The sequence below is a fragment of the Benincasa hispida genome, chromosome 5 (assembly GCF_009727055.1).
Source record: "Benincasa hispida cultivar B227 chromosome 5, ASM972705v1, whole genome shotgun sequence".
NCBI lineage: Eukaryota > Viridiplantae > Streptophyta > Magnoliopsida > Cucurbitales > Cucurbitaceae > Benincasa > Benincasa hispida.
This window is the reverse complement of record NC_052353.1, coordinates 16,986,891-16,999,975: the sequence shown is the minus strand read 5'-3', so window position 1 is coordinate 16,999,975 and position 13,085 is coordinate 16,986,891. Positions and strand designations below refer to the sequence as shown.

At 35.1% G+C, this 13,085-nt stretch overlaps 1 long non-coding RNA gene across 1 annotated transcript; it reads right to left on the bottom strand.

Moving 5' to 3' along the window:
- Nucleotides 1–5,063: 5,063 nt before the first annotated feature.
- LOC120078651 lies at nucleotides 5,064–5,518 on the bottom strand. Its single transcript, XR_005482064.1, has 2 exons — nucleotides 5,432–5,518; nucleotides 5,064–5,326 (listed from the first exon to the last, which is right to left on the bottom strand). It is a non-coding gene; the product is annotated as an uncharacterized LOC120078651 (long non-coding RNA).
- Nucleotides 5,519–13,085: the final 7,567 nt, after the last annotated feature.

Sequence of the window (13,085 nt, the reverse complement as noted above, 5' to 3'; positions counted from 1 at the left end):
GAAAGCACCCCACTCCCAACAACAGCAGTCTCCACCGAAAGTGAAAAGAAGAGACGAGATGACAAAGAGGTATTTTGGAGCATTATGAGTAACCTGGAGAAAGGAGGAGGACTGCTTGAGGCTGGGGTTGTGAACCAGCCACTGCTTACGAAGGAAGTGACAGTGCAGGAGACAGAGAAAGTGCTAGAAGAGGAGACAAGGAGAAGCACTCTGGCCATAAAGGATCCTGCGGAAACTACGTAAGTAGAATCCTATGAAGAACCCATCAGAGTCGCGTTAGAGGTAGTCACGACAGAGAAGCAACCAGAGGTGGAAGAGAAGAAAAAGAAGAAAAAGAAAAGCAAAGGAAAGAAGGTTGGAGAAGGTGAGCCATCCCATCATCGCAAAGCAGAGAAGACAATAAAAAAGAAGGAGGATGAAGAAGATGAGGAGGCCAAGCTAAGGAAGAGGAAAGAGAATGAAGAAAGAAAAGAGCGCAGGCGTGAGGAAAGGTGCCTGAAGAAGGAAGAAGAAAAGAAGAAGAGGGCTGCAAACCCAGAGATGGATGGTGAATCCACCTCCATGACAGAGGACAGGGGGAACCAACAAAACTTAGGGAGCCGGTGCAACCTGAAACAATGCAATTGGTTGTGATCGACGAAGGCGAAGAATGAGATGATACCCTCCTGATGCAGGTAGTAAGGAGAATGTGTTGCAAGGGTCTACTTTTGACCCTTCTATTTTGATCAATGCATTAGAAGAAGAGGAAAATAGGAGAAAGGAAGAGGAAGAGAGGCAGGAGAAAATGGAGCGGGCGAAACTCATCATCACAAAAGGTAATCGAAGAAGAAGACTGCAAGATGCGGAGATATGCCGCAATAATGAGATCTCGAGACTCGAAGAAATAAGGCGACTCGTAGAGGAACAACGCCTTTTGTTGGCCTCTGAGCAGTTTGTAGAAGAGTTTGAAAGAGAAGAGAGAGAAGAGGAAGAAGAAGAAAAGAAAAAGAAGGTAGAAGAAGAAAGAAGAATGAGAGATGAGAAGGAGAGGAAGTGTGAAGCCAACAGGCAGCGGTTAAGTAAGAATAAGGGCAAGGAACTTGCCGAATGAGAGAAAGAGGAACAATGCAAGGAATGGGAAAGAAAACAAAGGCAACAATCCCGCCTTGTGTTGGCCACGAGAAAGGGCGAAGTGGTCGTAGAGAGCAACAAGCTCGCGTTGGCAAAGGTGCGTCCATCAAGAAAGAAGGAGAATGATGACTTGTTGATGGAGATGGGCTTTTTCCTTGCGCCAATGCTACTACCAGATCTGATCACAAGCGTGATCGTAGAACATGGATGGGACACATTTTGCCAGTGCCCAACCATTGTTATTCCAAAGGTAGTGCGCGACTTCTACCACGGACGGCTACATGGCACCAAGGATGTGGTGACCATAAAAGGGCAAATGGTGTTTTTCAGTGCAAGGGACATCAATGAACTATACCAGATGAAGGATAACTCGGATGCACCGGGCAACAAAATCATTGATGATCCCACTAAAGAGATGATGGAAGATGCACTGCGAGTATTAACGTAACCGGGTACTAAGTGGACGGTTTCATTAAAAGGCATCAGGACCCTGACGTCTAAGACTCTTCTTCCTTAGGCACGACTTTGGGTTTATTTGGTCAAACGATGGCTGATCCCAACAATGCATGACAAGACAGTTCTGAGGGATCGCGTCATGGCCGCATATTGTATTGCACGCAGCATTCAAATCAATGTAGGACAGTTGATCGCAAGGAAGCTTAGAGCCTTGGTGGGGAACATCAAAGGGTAGTACTTTTTCCCATGGACGGTTTCAAGTTTATGCCTATCACTGGGTGTATGCATTGATGAAGAGCCAATGCCAGAAGTTCACGGCCTAATAAACATAAAGATTTTGAAATTGCCCATAGCTCCCTTTGAAAAGGCCCAATATTGATTTGAATGCGCAGCAAGAGCCCAAGCCGAAGAGATAGAATAGAGATGATAAGGTAAAGGAAAAGGTCCAAGACTCACCAACGTATGATCCAGAACCTTTGGACCCTTTACCTTTAATAATCCGCCCTCTAAGCTCACCCACACAACCTTCTTCTCCACTTCAAGAGCACTTCACCAACCTTTTCCCTCCTCCTGATTCTCGAACCACATATCTAATAGCCCCATCACCACCTTCAATATCATCACCGCAACTTCCTCTTCCACCACCACATGTTGATGACCCACACGATTTGGGTGAAGGCACCTCTGCCCAACCCCAAAACGTTGCTGGCGAGACATCGCAGGCACAACCCATTGTCGTCTCCCTAGCTGCTGAGTTAGCAGATATGTAGACTCTTTTTGCCCAACAACAACAACTCTTCGCCCAAGAACAGGAATTCTTCTCCAAATGACAAGCCTTCTTCGGCCAAAGAATTGAGGAGGTAATGGAGCAAATCGACGATTTATAGTGCAGTGCTGCTATGGCAAGGCAGGCGTTGATCAACACCCAACACAACACTTATAAGATCCACCTACACCAAAAGCAAAAAGCGGAGCGCAACCATGAGTACTTTAATTATCTGACAGTATACCTTCATGGTCCCATGGTGCCTCCGCATCTGCAGTAACCTCTGATCTTTGAAGAAGCTCCTCCCATACCACTTTAAAACCCTCCACCGGAACCTCCTGCTCCTCTACAATAATTCTTGGAACTTATTTTTTTTAATGCGGCCATTCTTTTATCTTTATTTCATTCATTGTTTAATTAAATTATTTGATTCTTTGTACAGGCAGAAATTTTTGTATTGCGTTAATTGTAATTATTTGTATACTTAGTTAATTTTCAATACAACTAAGTAACAATTATCTCTATGTGCCTATGCCTCTTCTTTATCATCCTTTGTCAACTATGCGATATTCTTAATCTTTCTTTTTGCATTATTCATTGCGCTGCCATGATCACTCTCTTGAGTAACACTAACAAGAGTGTTGTGCAGTTGATAATAATGGGTTAAAAAAGTAGACTGCAAACATGTAGACAGAAAATCCCACAAACTTTTGGCGTCATTAAACGCATCAAACGGAACATGGATGGCAGGTATAGATTTATTCCCGAGCAAAGTAATGATCTGATGATTTTTACTGTCCCAATCCTCTAATCGTTTAACAAATTTATTATCGTCCTTGGTGGATAACCTGACTAGTTGTCCAATTAGAAAACTCTTCATTTGATGAGTCCATGTAAGATAATTCGTCCCATCAAGAATCGTAGTAATAAAGTGAAAGACATGATCTTTCTCCATGTGGCTTGGTTGGTTTGGAGAAATTTGCTCAGCTCAAGGGCTTTCACAGATCGAATCAAAATATGGTAAAGAAAATGGCTCAGAAAGCTCGATTAGCCTTGGAGAAATCTACTCGACTCAGTAGGATTGGCTAAGCTTGGCTCAGTTATGTTGGCCCGGCTCGACCTAGTGATGTCGGCTCGCTCGAATCAGTAGGATTGACTTAGCTCAGAAATCTCGGCTCAACTCAGTGAGGTTGGCACGACGCAGCTTACAGATCATGGCTTGGTGGAGTGAACATGGCGGCGCGACGTGGACTAGCTCAGATCTTGGTGTTCATGTTCTTAGATCGTCATGGTCCACCTGAATGCAGAGATTTGATGTTCTTGGATCTCCATTTGGTAGCGCGGCATGGACGTCTGAATCAATTGAATGGTGTTTGTCGTCGACAGAGGCACGGCGGTGAGGACCTCGACTGGTGAAGATCTCGCGACTGATGGGCAAGGCTCGATGATGAGGGTTTTGATCTCAGATGTGGCAGATTTGGGCAAGTCACAATGGTGAGCCAATCTGGGCAAGGCGTGCGTGTGGTTGGTTGTAGATGGAACGTAGAGGCACAATGATTGATTTGGGTCCACAGGCGACATAGGCACGGCAACAGTGGAGCTTACATGTGAAATTGGAGACAGATCAAAGGCGATTGCAACGACATGCTGATCAGAGGTACATGTCACCGACACTTGTGGATGGAAAACAAAGGGTAGTGATTCTTTGGCTCTAATACCATGTTCCAAATATATTTACACGAAGATATCTTTTAGAGAAGAATACAAGGCATGAATACAGTACTAAGAGACCAAAAATAGATAAAAAAAAAAAACTCAACCACCTAAATAAATCTAAACTATCTCTAACTACACAACTAAATATATTGATATATTCACAAGCTTAAAGACTTATTCGACATAATTTCGAAAATATAGAGATATGTCTTGTTACATACAAAATTAAAAATCTAGAGACTTATTAGACACAAACACTTTGAGAAATTTAGAGATAGTACTTGTTAGTCACAAAATTTAAAGTTGAGACTTATTAGATACAAAATTTAGAAAAAAATTTAGAGACAAGACTTATTAGACACAAAATTAAAAATTTAGAGACTTATTGAACAAAAATTTAGAAAACACTTTAGTGGCAAGACTTGTTAGATACAAAGTTAAAAATTTAGAAACTTATTAGACACAAATACTTTGAAAATTTAGAGACAGTACTTGTTAGACACAATTTTTAAATTTCTATACATACAAAAATATCTATTGATATTAATATATCTATCAATACAGTAAAGTTGAAATCTTGATATGAATATGAACATTGTAAATTTATTTATTTATGTCAATGTGTTTTATTTTCTCTGAACGAAGATAAATATTAGAGGTTAATAAATAGAACTTGTAACGTGTGAAATAATGACATGAACTATCTAGATGTGAACAAAGCTCAAGCAACAAATTTCGAAATTGGATAGCTCAATGGTAACGAACATGTAATTTCCTTTTAGGTTAGAGGTTAAGAGGTACTTGATATCTGTTTCTATAACTTAACATATTGTGGTTTGGGCTTCTTTTTAAAATTTACTACATTTTTTTTAAAAAAAAAAAAAATTTAGATAGTTAAAAAATAATTAATATTTACCATTATTCGAGATAAGAGGCTCAAATCTTTATGACATACTAAATAAAACTTAAAAAAAAAAAAGAGAAAGAAAAAAGAAAAAAGAAAAAGCCAAAATTATTGATGTATTAAGTAGTAGAAATAGATTCTACTTTATTTAAAACTTCCTAATATGAAACATATATGTTTCCAATTTAGCCCTCATGAGGAATTTGAACTTCTTTCCTCTATATTAACAATTAATCGAACTCGACCTTGTTGAAGATCTCGTGTTACTGGAGTTCCTGCCAACAGTATAACTGGTCTGAAGTCAGGATGTTCTTTCTTGATGATATTTGCTGAAGTATTTGCATCTATGAGGTTCAGTGCGGGCCATGATTTGACTATTTTTAAAAATATTAAAAAATAATTTATTTAGTAATTAAGATTAAAAGTATATTTAAAAAGGAAGATGAACTCAACAAAATATTACCAAAAGGTATACTTACACTGATATGTCATCTTCGACCTGTTATCTGTCTATTTGTTACAAGTTGAGTGAGATGTGGTTTATTGTTAATTGGGTAGCAATATTTATAGCTAAATTGGTCGTGTGTTCTCTATCAAGTAAAATAAATAAATTGTGTTAGGTTTGATTCCCAAAATTAGTAAATATATGTAAATAGAAAGGAATAACCATATATATGCCTTATTTTCTAAAAGGATTAGTTTCTATGTGTCAAATTTGTAAAGTATAATCTGTATTAAAGGAAGATTTTTTTTTTTTTTTTTAAAGTAAAAAAAGGTAATTGCATTGGAGAGTAATTTTAGGAATAATCGTTTAGTGTATATCAATATTTTAAAAGAATTGTAAATATAGCACAATCTATCAGTCATATACTCTATTGTCAGACTTTTGCCATTGATATGGTCTATCGCTAATAGACTTCTACTAATAGTATGGTTTATCACTAATAGACTTTTATTAGTGATATGGTCTATCACTGACATAATTTAAAAGATTTTGTCATATCACTAATAGATTTATTGTGCTATATCTGAAAATACTTTTAGTTTGATTCTTATATTTGTAACCGCCCTTAAAAAATTTTCAAATTTTTATGTTTATCTTTCCAAATTTTAAGGATGAATATGTATTTTATTTTTAAAAGCATATTTACATTTTTCCTTTTTAAAATGAAATATTGTTATGTTTATCTCCAAATCTTAAAAGATTATTCTAGATTTTAGAAAAACATTTGGATTTCCCTTTTTTTAATGATAGATTTTAATGTTTCTCAGTTTGACCAAAGTTAAATAAAAGATATTTGTAATGCATAGTAGAATAAGAGAAAAAATCTAAAAATATATTACATCTTTAAAATATTTGTAAATATGGATGAGTTGACTAGTCAATCTTTGAATTTTTTTTAATTTCCATCTTCGCCTTCCCTTGTCTTATCTTGTTGTACACTTTTTTTTAGTCTTTTTATTTTCTTTCTCTTCTTTGATTTTTGCTTCTTCCCTCCATTTTTTAATTTTTTTAATTTTATTTTCTTTCTCAGTTTTTGTTTCTTCCATTTTTTTTATTTTATTATTTTCTTTATCCGATTTTTGCTTATTTTCTTTCATTTTTCCTTTCTTTTTTTTTCTTTTAATTTTTTTTCTTTCTTTGGTTTTTGCTTATTCATTTTTTTATTTTTATTTTCTTTCTTCAGTTCTTACTTATTCCTTTTTTATTTTTATTTTCTTCACTTTCTCTGATTTTTGTTTCTTCCCTAATCCTTTTTTATTATTTTCTTTTCTTTTCTTTTCTTTTTTTTTTCGATTTTTTGCTTCTTCCCTTTCTTTTTCTTTTTTTAGTTTTTCTTTCATTTGTCCCATTTTTTACTTCATTTTTTTCTATTTAATTTTCTTTCATTTTTCAGTTTCTGTTTTTTCTCTTTCTCTTATTTTTAAAATTTTTCTTTCTTTTATTTGAATTTTTTCTTCTTCCCTTTTTTTTTTCACAAGAACTATGAGGTTGAGTTCCGTACGCAGGACTTCAAAGTACTCAATTCATAAGTGACATAACACTAACAAGCCAATCATCAAGTTTGATTATTATAACAAATAATAATTATAAATAGCAAATGAAAGTCTATTAGTGATAGTCACTAGTATTTCTATCATTCATAGCTTATATTTTCATAGTTAGTAGCCACTTATAGAAATCTATCATTGATAGCCAACTTAGTGAATTTAATTAATAAAGTTGAATCTCGAACTAAAATGTAAGTAGAATGCCTAGAAGTTATCATTAATAGCATGTTTTATTAGTGGTAGAAGCTATCATCGAAAAGAAAATGGACTTATAAATGTTTTGGAAGGATAAGAAAGGGGCAAAAAAGTATTTATTGGCTATGTTTGATAGAAGCTACTACTAATAGCATGTTACCAGTGATAGAAGCTAATATTAATAGCATGTTATCGATGATAGAAGCTACCCGATAGCACGTTATCAGTGATAGAAGCTACCACTGATAGCACTTATCGGTGATAAAGAAACATCACTGATAACATGATATCAATGAGATCATTGATAGCATCTTATTAGTGATGTTATCAGTGAAAGAAGCTATCACTAATAACCACAATATGAGTGATGTTAGTGATATTGGTGAAAAAACTTAGATGATATCTATATATCGAGTTTCTTTCAAAGGTGATAACCAATTATAGAAGTCTATCATTGATAGTCTTAAGTGTTAATATTTCAAGGTTGATTCTAATTGATGACAGTCTATCAGTGATAACGACTGATAGCCACTATCAGTGATAGCCATGATAAAAGATTATTAGTGATAACTACTATGGGAATCAAAGTTGTTGGTCTTCTTTCAAAGTTGATCACTATTTATAAATCTATAATTGATAACCACTGATAGCCTTAAGTAGTAATATTTAACGTTGATTCCAATTGATGAAAGTGAATCAATGATAACTACTAATAATTGATAGCAAATTAAAAGCTAATATTTCAAGATTGTATTAATTTTTCTGAAATTGAAAGTTATCACTGATAGCAACTATCATGGATAGCAATTGATAGAAGCTATCAGCGATAGTAGCTGATAGCAACTATTAGTGATTATCACTGATAGCTGCTATTAGTGATAGCTTTTAATTTGAGAAAACCGGGAAGAAGGGAACAAAATAGTGGCTAGGCATGGGTTTTTTAGTCTTTTATCATTTTTTGATCTAAATATGCAATTATTTTATCATTGTACTACATATTCTATTATTTTGGGCTTGAATTCTATTTATACAACTAGACCTTAATAAAATTATCTAACAAGAAGTCATCGTCAACACCATTTTACATTAGCTAGAACAAAAAAGGGGAGTATATTTAGAATTATAGGGAAAAACATTACGTATTTATTATTCATTTAGATGACGAGTAACAAATATTGTATATCTATGTTTTGAACATATACGAACATATGATTTTTTACTAATTTCTAGTTATATCTTGCTTTTGATTTAAGTTAGCGATTGATTAGTTAGAAAATCTCTTTCATATAAATGAGTGATCAGAAGTTTGTACTCTAAATATATTATGTATGTATCGTCAACATGAGTGTAGTTCGTGTTTGTACTATTGACTTTGAGATCAGATGTTTGATTCCCTCACTCTACACATTAGTTACAATACCTTTGGGAAAAAAAAAAAAAAACTATGTATCTGTTTGTTTGTTTTATATGTCTTTTTTTCTTTTGTGATGTGTAAATGAAAATGCATAGATGCAAAGATTTTGAATTTGTACTGTAATATTGTTGGTTTGTTGGAATTCTCAACATTAGCCACAGAAATACATTGGATTTGTTTAATAAACATAAACAAAGTACAAATCATAAAAAGAACATAAACGTGTAATAATGTTCAAACAATAGAAAAAAACCAAACAATCGTGATGTTGGTTTGCTAGATCATTCTCAACATTGGCCACACAAAGTAAATTGTATTTGGTGGATAACATAGACAAAGTACAAAATCATAAAAGATAGATTGGAAGTGAAGTTCAAAAGGAAGAAAAGAACTAAAGAACCTTGAACATCCGTTAGAGAAGAAAATGAAGTTTAAATGACAAAAAGGAAAAGGTTAGGATGCACGGTATTATGATTCTAGATTAGGTTTAAAATTAGAATTTATCTATTTTCGAAAAAGAAAAATGGCCTCATTTCAAAATGATTAATTAAAAAATGGTCATTTATTTAGTTTGTCGTTAAAGAAAAATAATTAGATGCATTTTGAATATGTCGTGTTATGAGTGATTTTTGAGCTAATGTGAAGAAGTGACATGGAAAAAGATGAAGCTAATGAGATAAGAAAATGATAGTAAATATACAAGTAATCGAGCCGAGAAGATGAGATGAGCTTAAGGAACAGGGCTAATTTGGCTTTGAGCGAAAGTAGCTCGGTTGGTCTCGACCCTGTCCAAGGATGAGATTGCAGTCGACCCTTTTCGTTTAGTGAATTTAGTGTTTTTAGACTTGATAAGAGAATAGTTTGAGTCAAAAGTCCAAACAAAACTTTCTCAGCTGATAGCACAATAAAAATACTATTTTTCCTAGCTTAATTCGGGCTCATTTGTGGATTTTACATGCTTATTATGCTATTTTGTAGATATTGAACACTTAAGATGTAGAATGAACCATCGAAGTCGAAACAGGACAAAAACGAACCAAAACGTAGCTTTGTAGCATTAACCACGAAGAAAGGAAGGAAAATGGCCAAATTGCCCCTATGGAGCATAGCTATGCTTTTGCTTACGTTGTGCGTAATCTTGAAGGCCGAGACCATGAAAATGGAGAGCACCACGGTGCTGTGAACTCTGACGGACACGGAAAGCATGTGCGTGCACTAGAGCACGGTGTGGAGGGAAGCGTCGATGATGGGCTATGCTACGGTATCTGAGGTTAGCGCAACGACGCTTGGCCCCTTTTATAAAAGGGTTTTTGCCCAATTTTGGTGATTCCAGTCTTAAATACTTTGTATTTTCTTCTTCCCAACTTTAACTTCTTGTTGATCTTAATTCATTTACATTTTGGACTTCATCTTGGCATATTATGTGTGGCTAAATTAGTATTTCTAGCTTAGCGTAGAATTGAAATCCATTATATCTTTGTTGGGAGATTTGTATTTTAATTTCTATGATGTATGCTTGCTTAATTCTCTGGTTTTTTTTTTTTTTTTAATGATATTGTAAGTTCTATGCATTTAATTTTTGGACTTTTGGTAAACTCTCATTTATTCTTTGATTGTTAGAGATTAGGAATGCTCTAATGTGTTTTTCGTCTCAAAGGGCAAGGGTTAAAGCATGCTTGGGTGTGAATTAGGTTGTTTAGAGTAGAGATATCCAAAAAACTCATGAGGTCGGGGCCTCTGGGTTCCCACCCTGAACAGGGCGGGGAATCCTCAAATACACGAGCAATGGGGGAGAGAGTGGGGAATTTTTTCCCCGTTTGCAATTCGGGGCTGGGGACGGGGAATATATTCCCCGCCCCGCCCTGACTTTTGTATATAAATTATAAATTTATAATATATATTAATATTAATATTGTAGACTTTATTAGGATAATTATGGAGGTTTTAATTATTTAAGTTTAAGACTTTATTACCTCAATTCCTTAGATGTTGTAATATATAAGATGTGATATTGTAATTGTTGAATTTTAATTTATAAAACTCATGAGAATTTAACATTTTAATTATATCTTTTTAAATTGAATGTTTATTATTGTTTTATTTAACTGAAAGTTGTATTGGATAATTTAAAGAATTGTTAAAAGTATATATTTAATTTTAAAAAAATGTTAGAAAAAATGACGGTAGGGAAATTTTCTCCGTGGGGAACCCGATCCCCGCAAAATCCTTGCGGGAAATCCCTGCCTCGTTCCCCGTGAAAAAATTTACGAGGACGGGGAATGGAATAGGGGGGTTGGGACAGGGATGAGGAGGGCTTCCCCGTCCCTGCCTCGCCCCCTGGACATCTCTAGTTTTAAATAGTCTTTTCACAAACATTCCATTCTTGGGTAATTTGAAGAATGAATCAATTAGTAACTTAGGCTATCTAGGTTATTAAATTGACTTAGCTATATTACCCTTCTTAATGCAGGTTCTTAATTAATATGGATACTAATGAACACAATTAGTTGAGTATCTAGGTTGATTAAGGAATTGATCATCCCATTAGGATATGTAGCTTTAGTCTTCTATGGTGCATGAGTGATAACTTGTAGAAATACAAGTTATTTATGCTGCATTATTCAGATATTGCAGCCAAAAGAGAGAAAATATGCGTCGATTGTATGAAAATTAACCAAGAAATACAATAAATATATATTATCGCAAATACACCCACTAACATCATTAAGATGGTAGAAAATGATATTTCATTTTGTTTTACAGGAAACCAAGTCATCACTTGCGATCAAGGCTCAAAGAGAAACTAAACAATGCATCTTTGTCACATTGTGCCCGTCAATCAACAAAGAATAGACTATCAACGCAATGACGGCGCAATGCGATAGTCGATCCAGAGCTGAACTTCAACCGCATACGGTAATAAAAACAACACCGCATGCGGACACACGATCGAAAGATGCAAATGAACAACGCAAAGGTGGAGGATTGCGACACGAGTACAACTAACCATTGTGCATATTTGATGGTCTGATTGCATATCAGAAGGAATAATTATTCCACCATTCTCAGAATTTCCATAACAATACATTGGGGACCACAAGTCAGAGAGTCAAAGCTTTTCGCCTATAAATACCCTCACACAATTCACTAAAAAGATATACTTGATACGGGGTAATTGATACGAGGCTATTGAGAGAGAGCTGATCTGAGTACTGATCGGAGAAGATCCGAGACGAGAAGAGAAGAGACAAGACCGAGAGGTGAGTCTTAGTGCAATTCTACCAAATCCCCGTCGAGAAGCTCTGTGCTTAGATCTCATCTATCGGTTGAGCAAGCTTGAGAGGGAAGCTCATCCATCCATTCATTCCATTGACACTGGCAAGCAATTTTCCATTCCAGATCTGTGCCAAGACGTTGACACTTATTTGTATTTGTTTCTAACTCTATTTCATTAATTGCATTTCATTGTCTTAATCTCTTCATTCACAATCATGTATCAGAAGCTAAATAGTATTATTGAATGTCTTGATCATTTTCATTTCCACTTTTCTGTCTATTTTTGTTCCTCCATTGCCCGTATTCTCCATGAAGTTTTCTTAATCCCTTGGTGATTAATATAAATTAAACGAGTAACTTAATTTGTGCTAAAGGGATGAATATGTTTAACTAAGGCATTCTAGACGGCATCTTCACATGTGAGAGCAGAAGTGAAAATGTCATTCTGATCTGTCGAGAGAAGGTTAGAAGAATGCGTTAAATAAAGCGAGTAGTACTTCCAGAGATGAAAGCAACCTTGTGTTCACCATGTTATCCCTGTTTCACCACAGAGATATGGGAACGCGGACGATCACCAAGAGGTATACGCCAAGGGAAAAGCGGAACCGTATTTATATCTTCAACGCAATTAAGGAACTTGCGATGTTTGTATTAATTGACCTTTCTCTTTCTGCTTCATACATAAGACTTGCCACCGCATAACACGATCTTTGTATATTCTTCGCAGTCAGTCTCGACCTCATTATCTTGTATCATGAAACCTGTATTTTGTATCATCATAGCTTAGATTCACTCTACCGTAATTTACTTTCTTATCCCATTTTTATCACTTTACTTTACTTTATCGCATGTTTAAATACTTGTAAACAAAACTCTTTAATAAATTGAAAAAAAACCCTGGTCACATATATCACAAAGATAACACAATAACCTCAAACAGTCCCTGTGTTCGACCTTGGATCATACCGAGAAACTTACGATGGAATTATACTTGGTTCCAACACAAGGAAACTTGTGAAAACGCACAACATACTACAAGAACATTCATTATTAATGCATGTCTAGAAGTAGTATCACATAAACCATGATTCATCCATACGTTGTATGGCATCATCGTATTGTATACCTTATGCCGTTACAAGTTTATAACTTGTAGAATCGCATACAGAGTCATCATTCATTCACGCATTGTATGG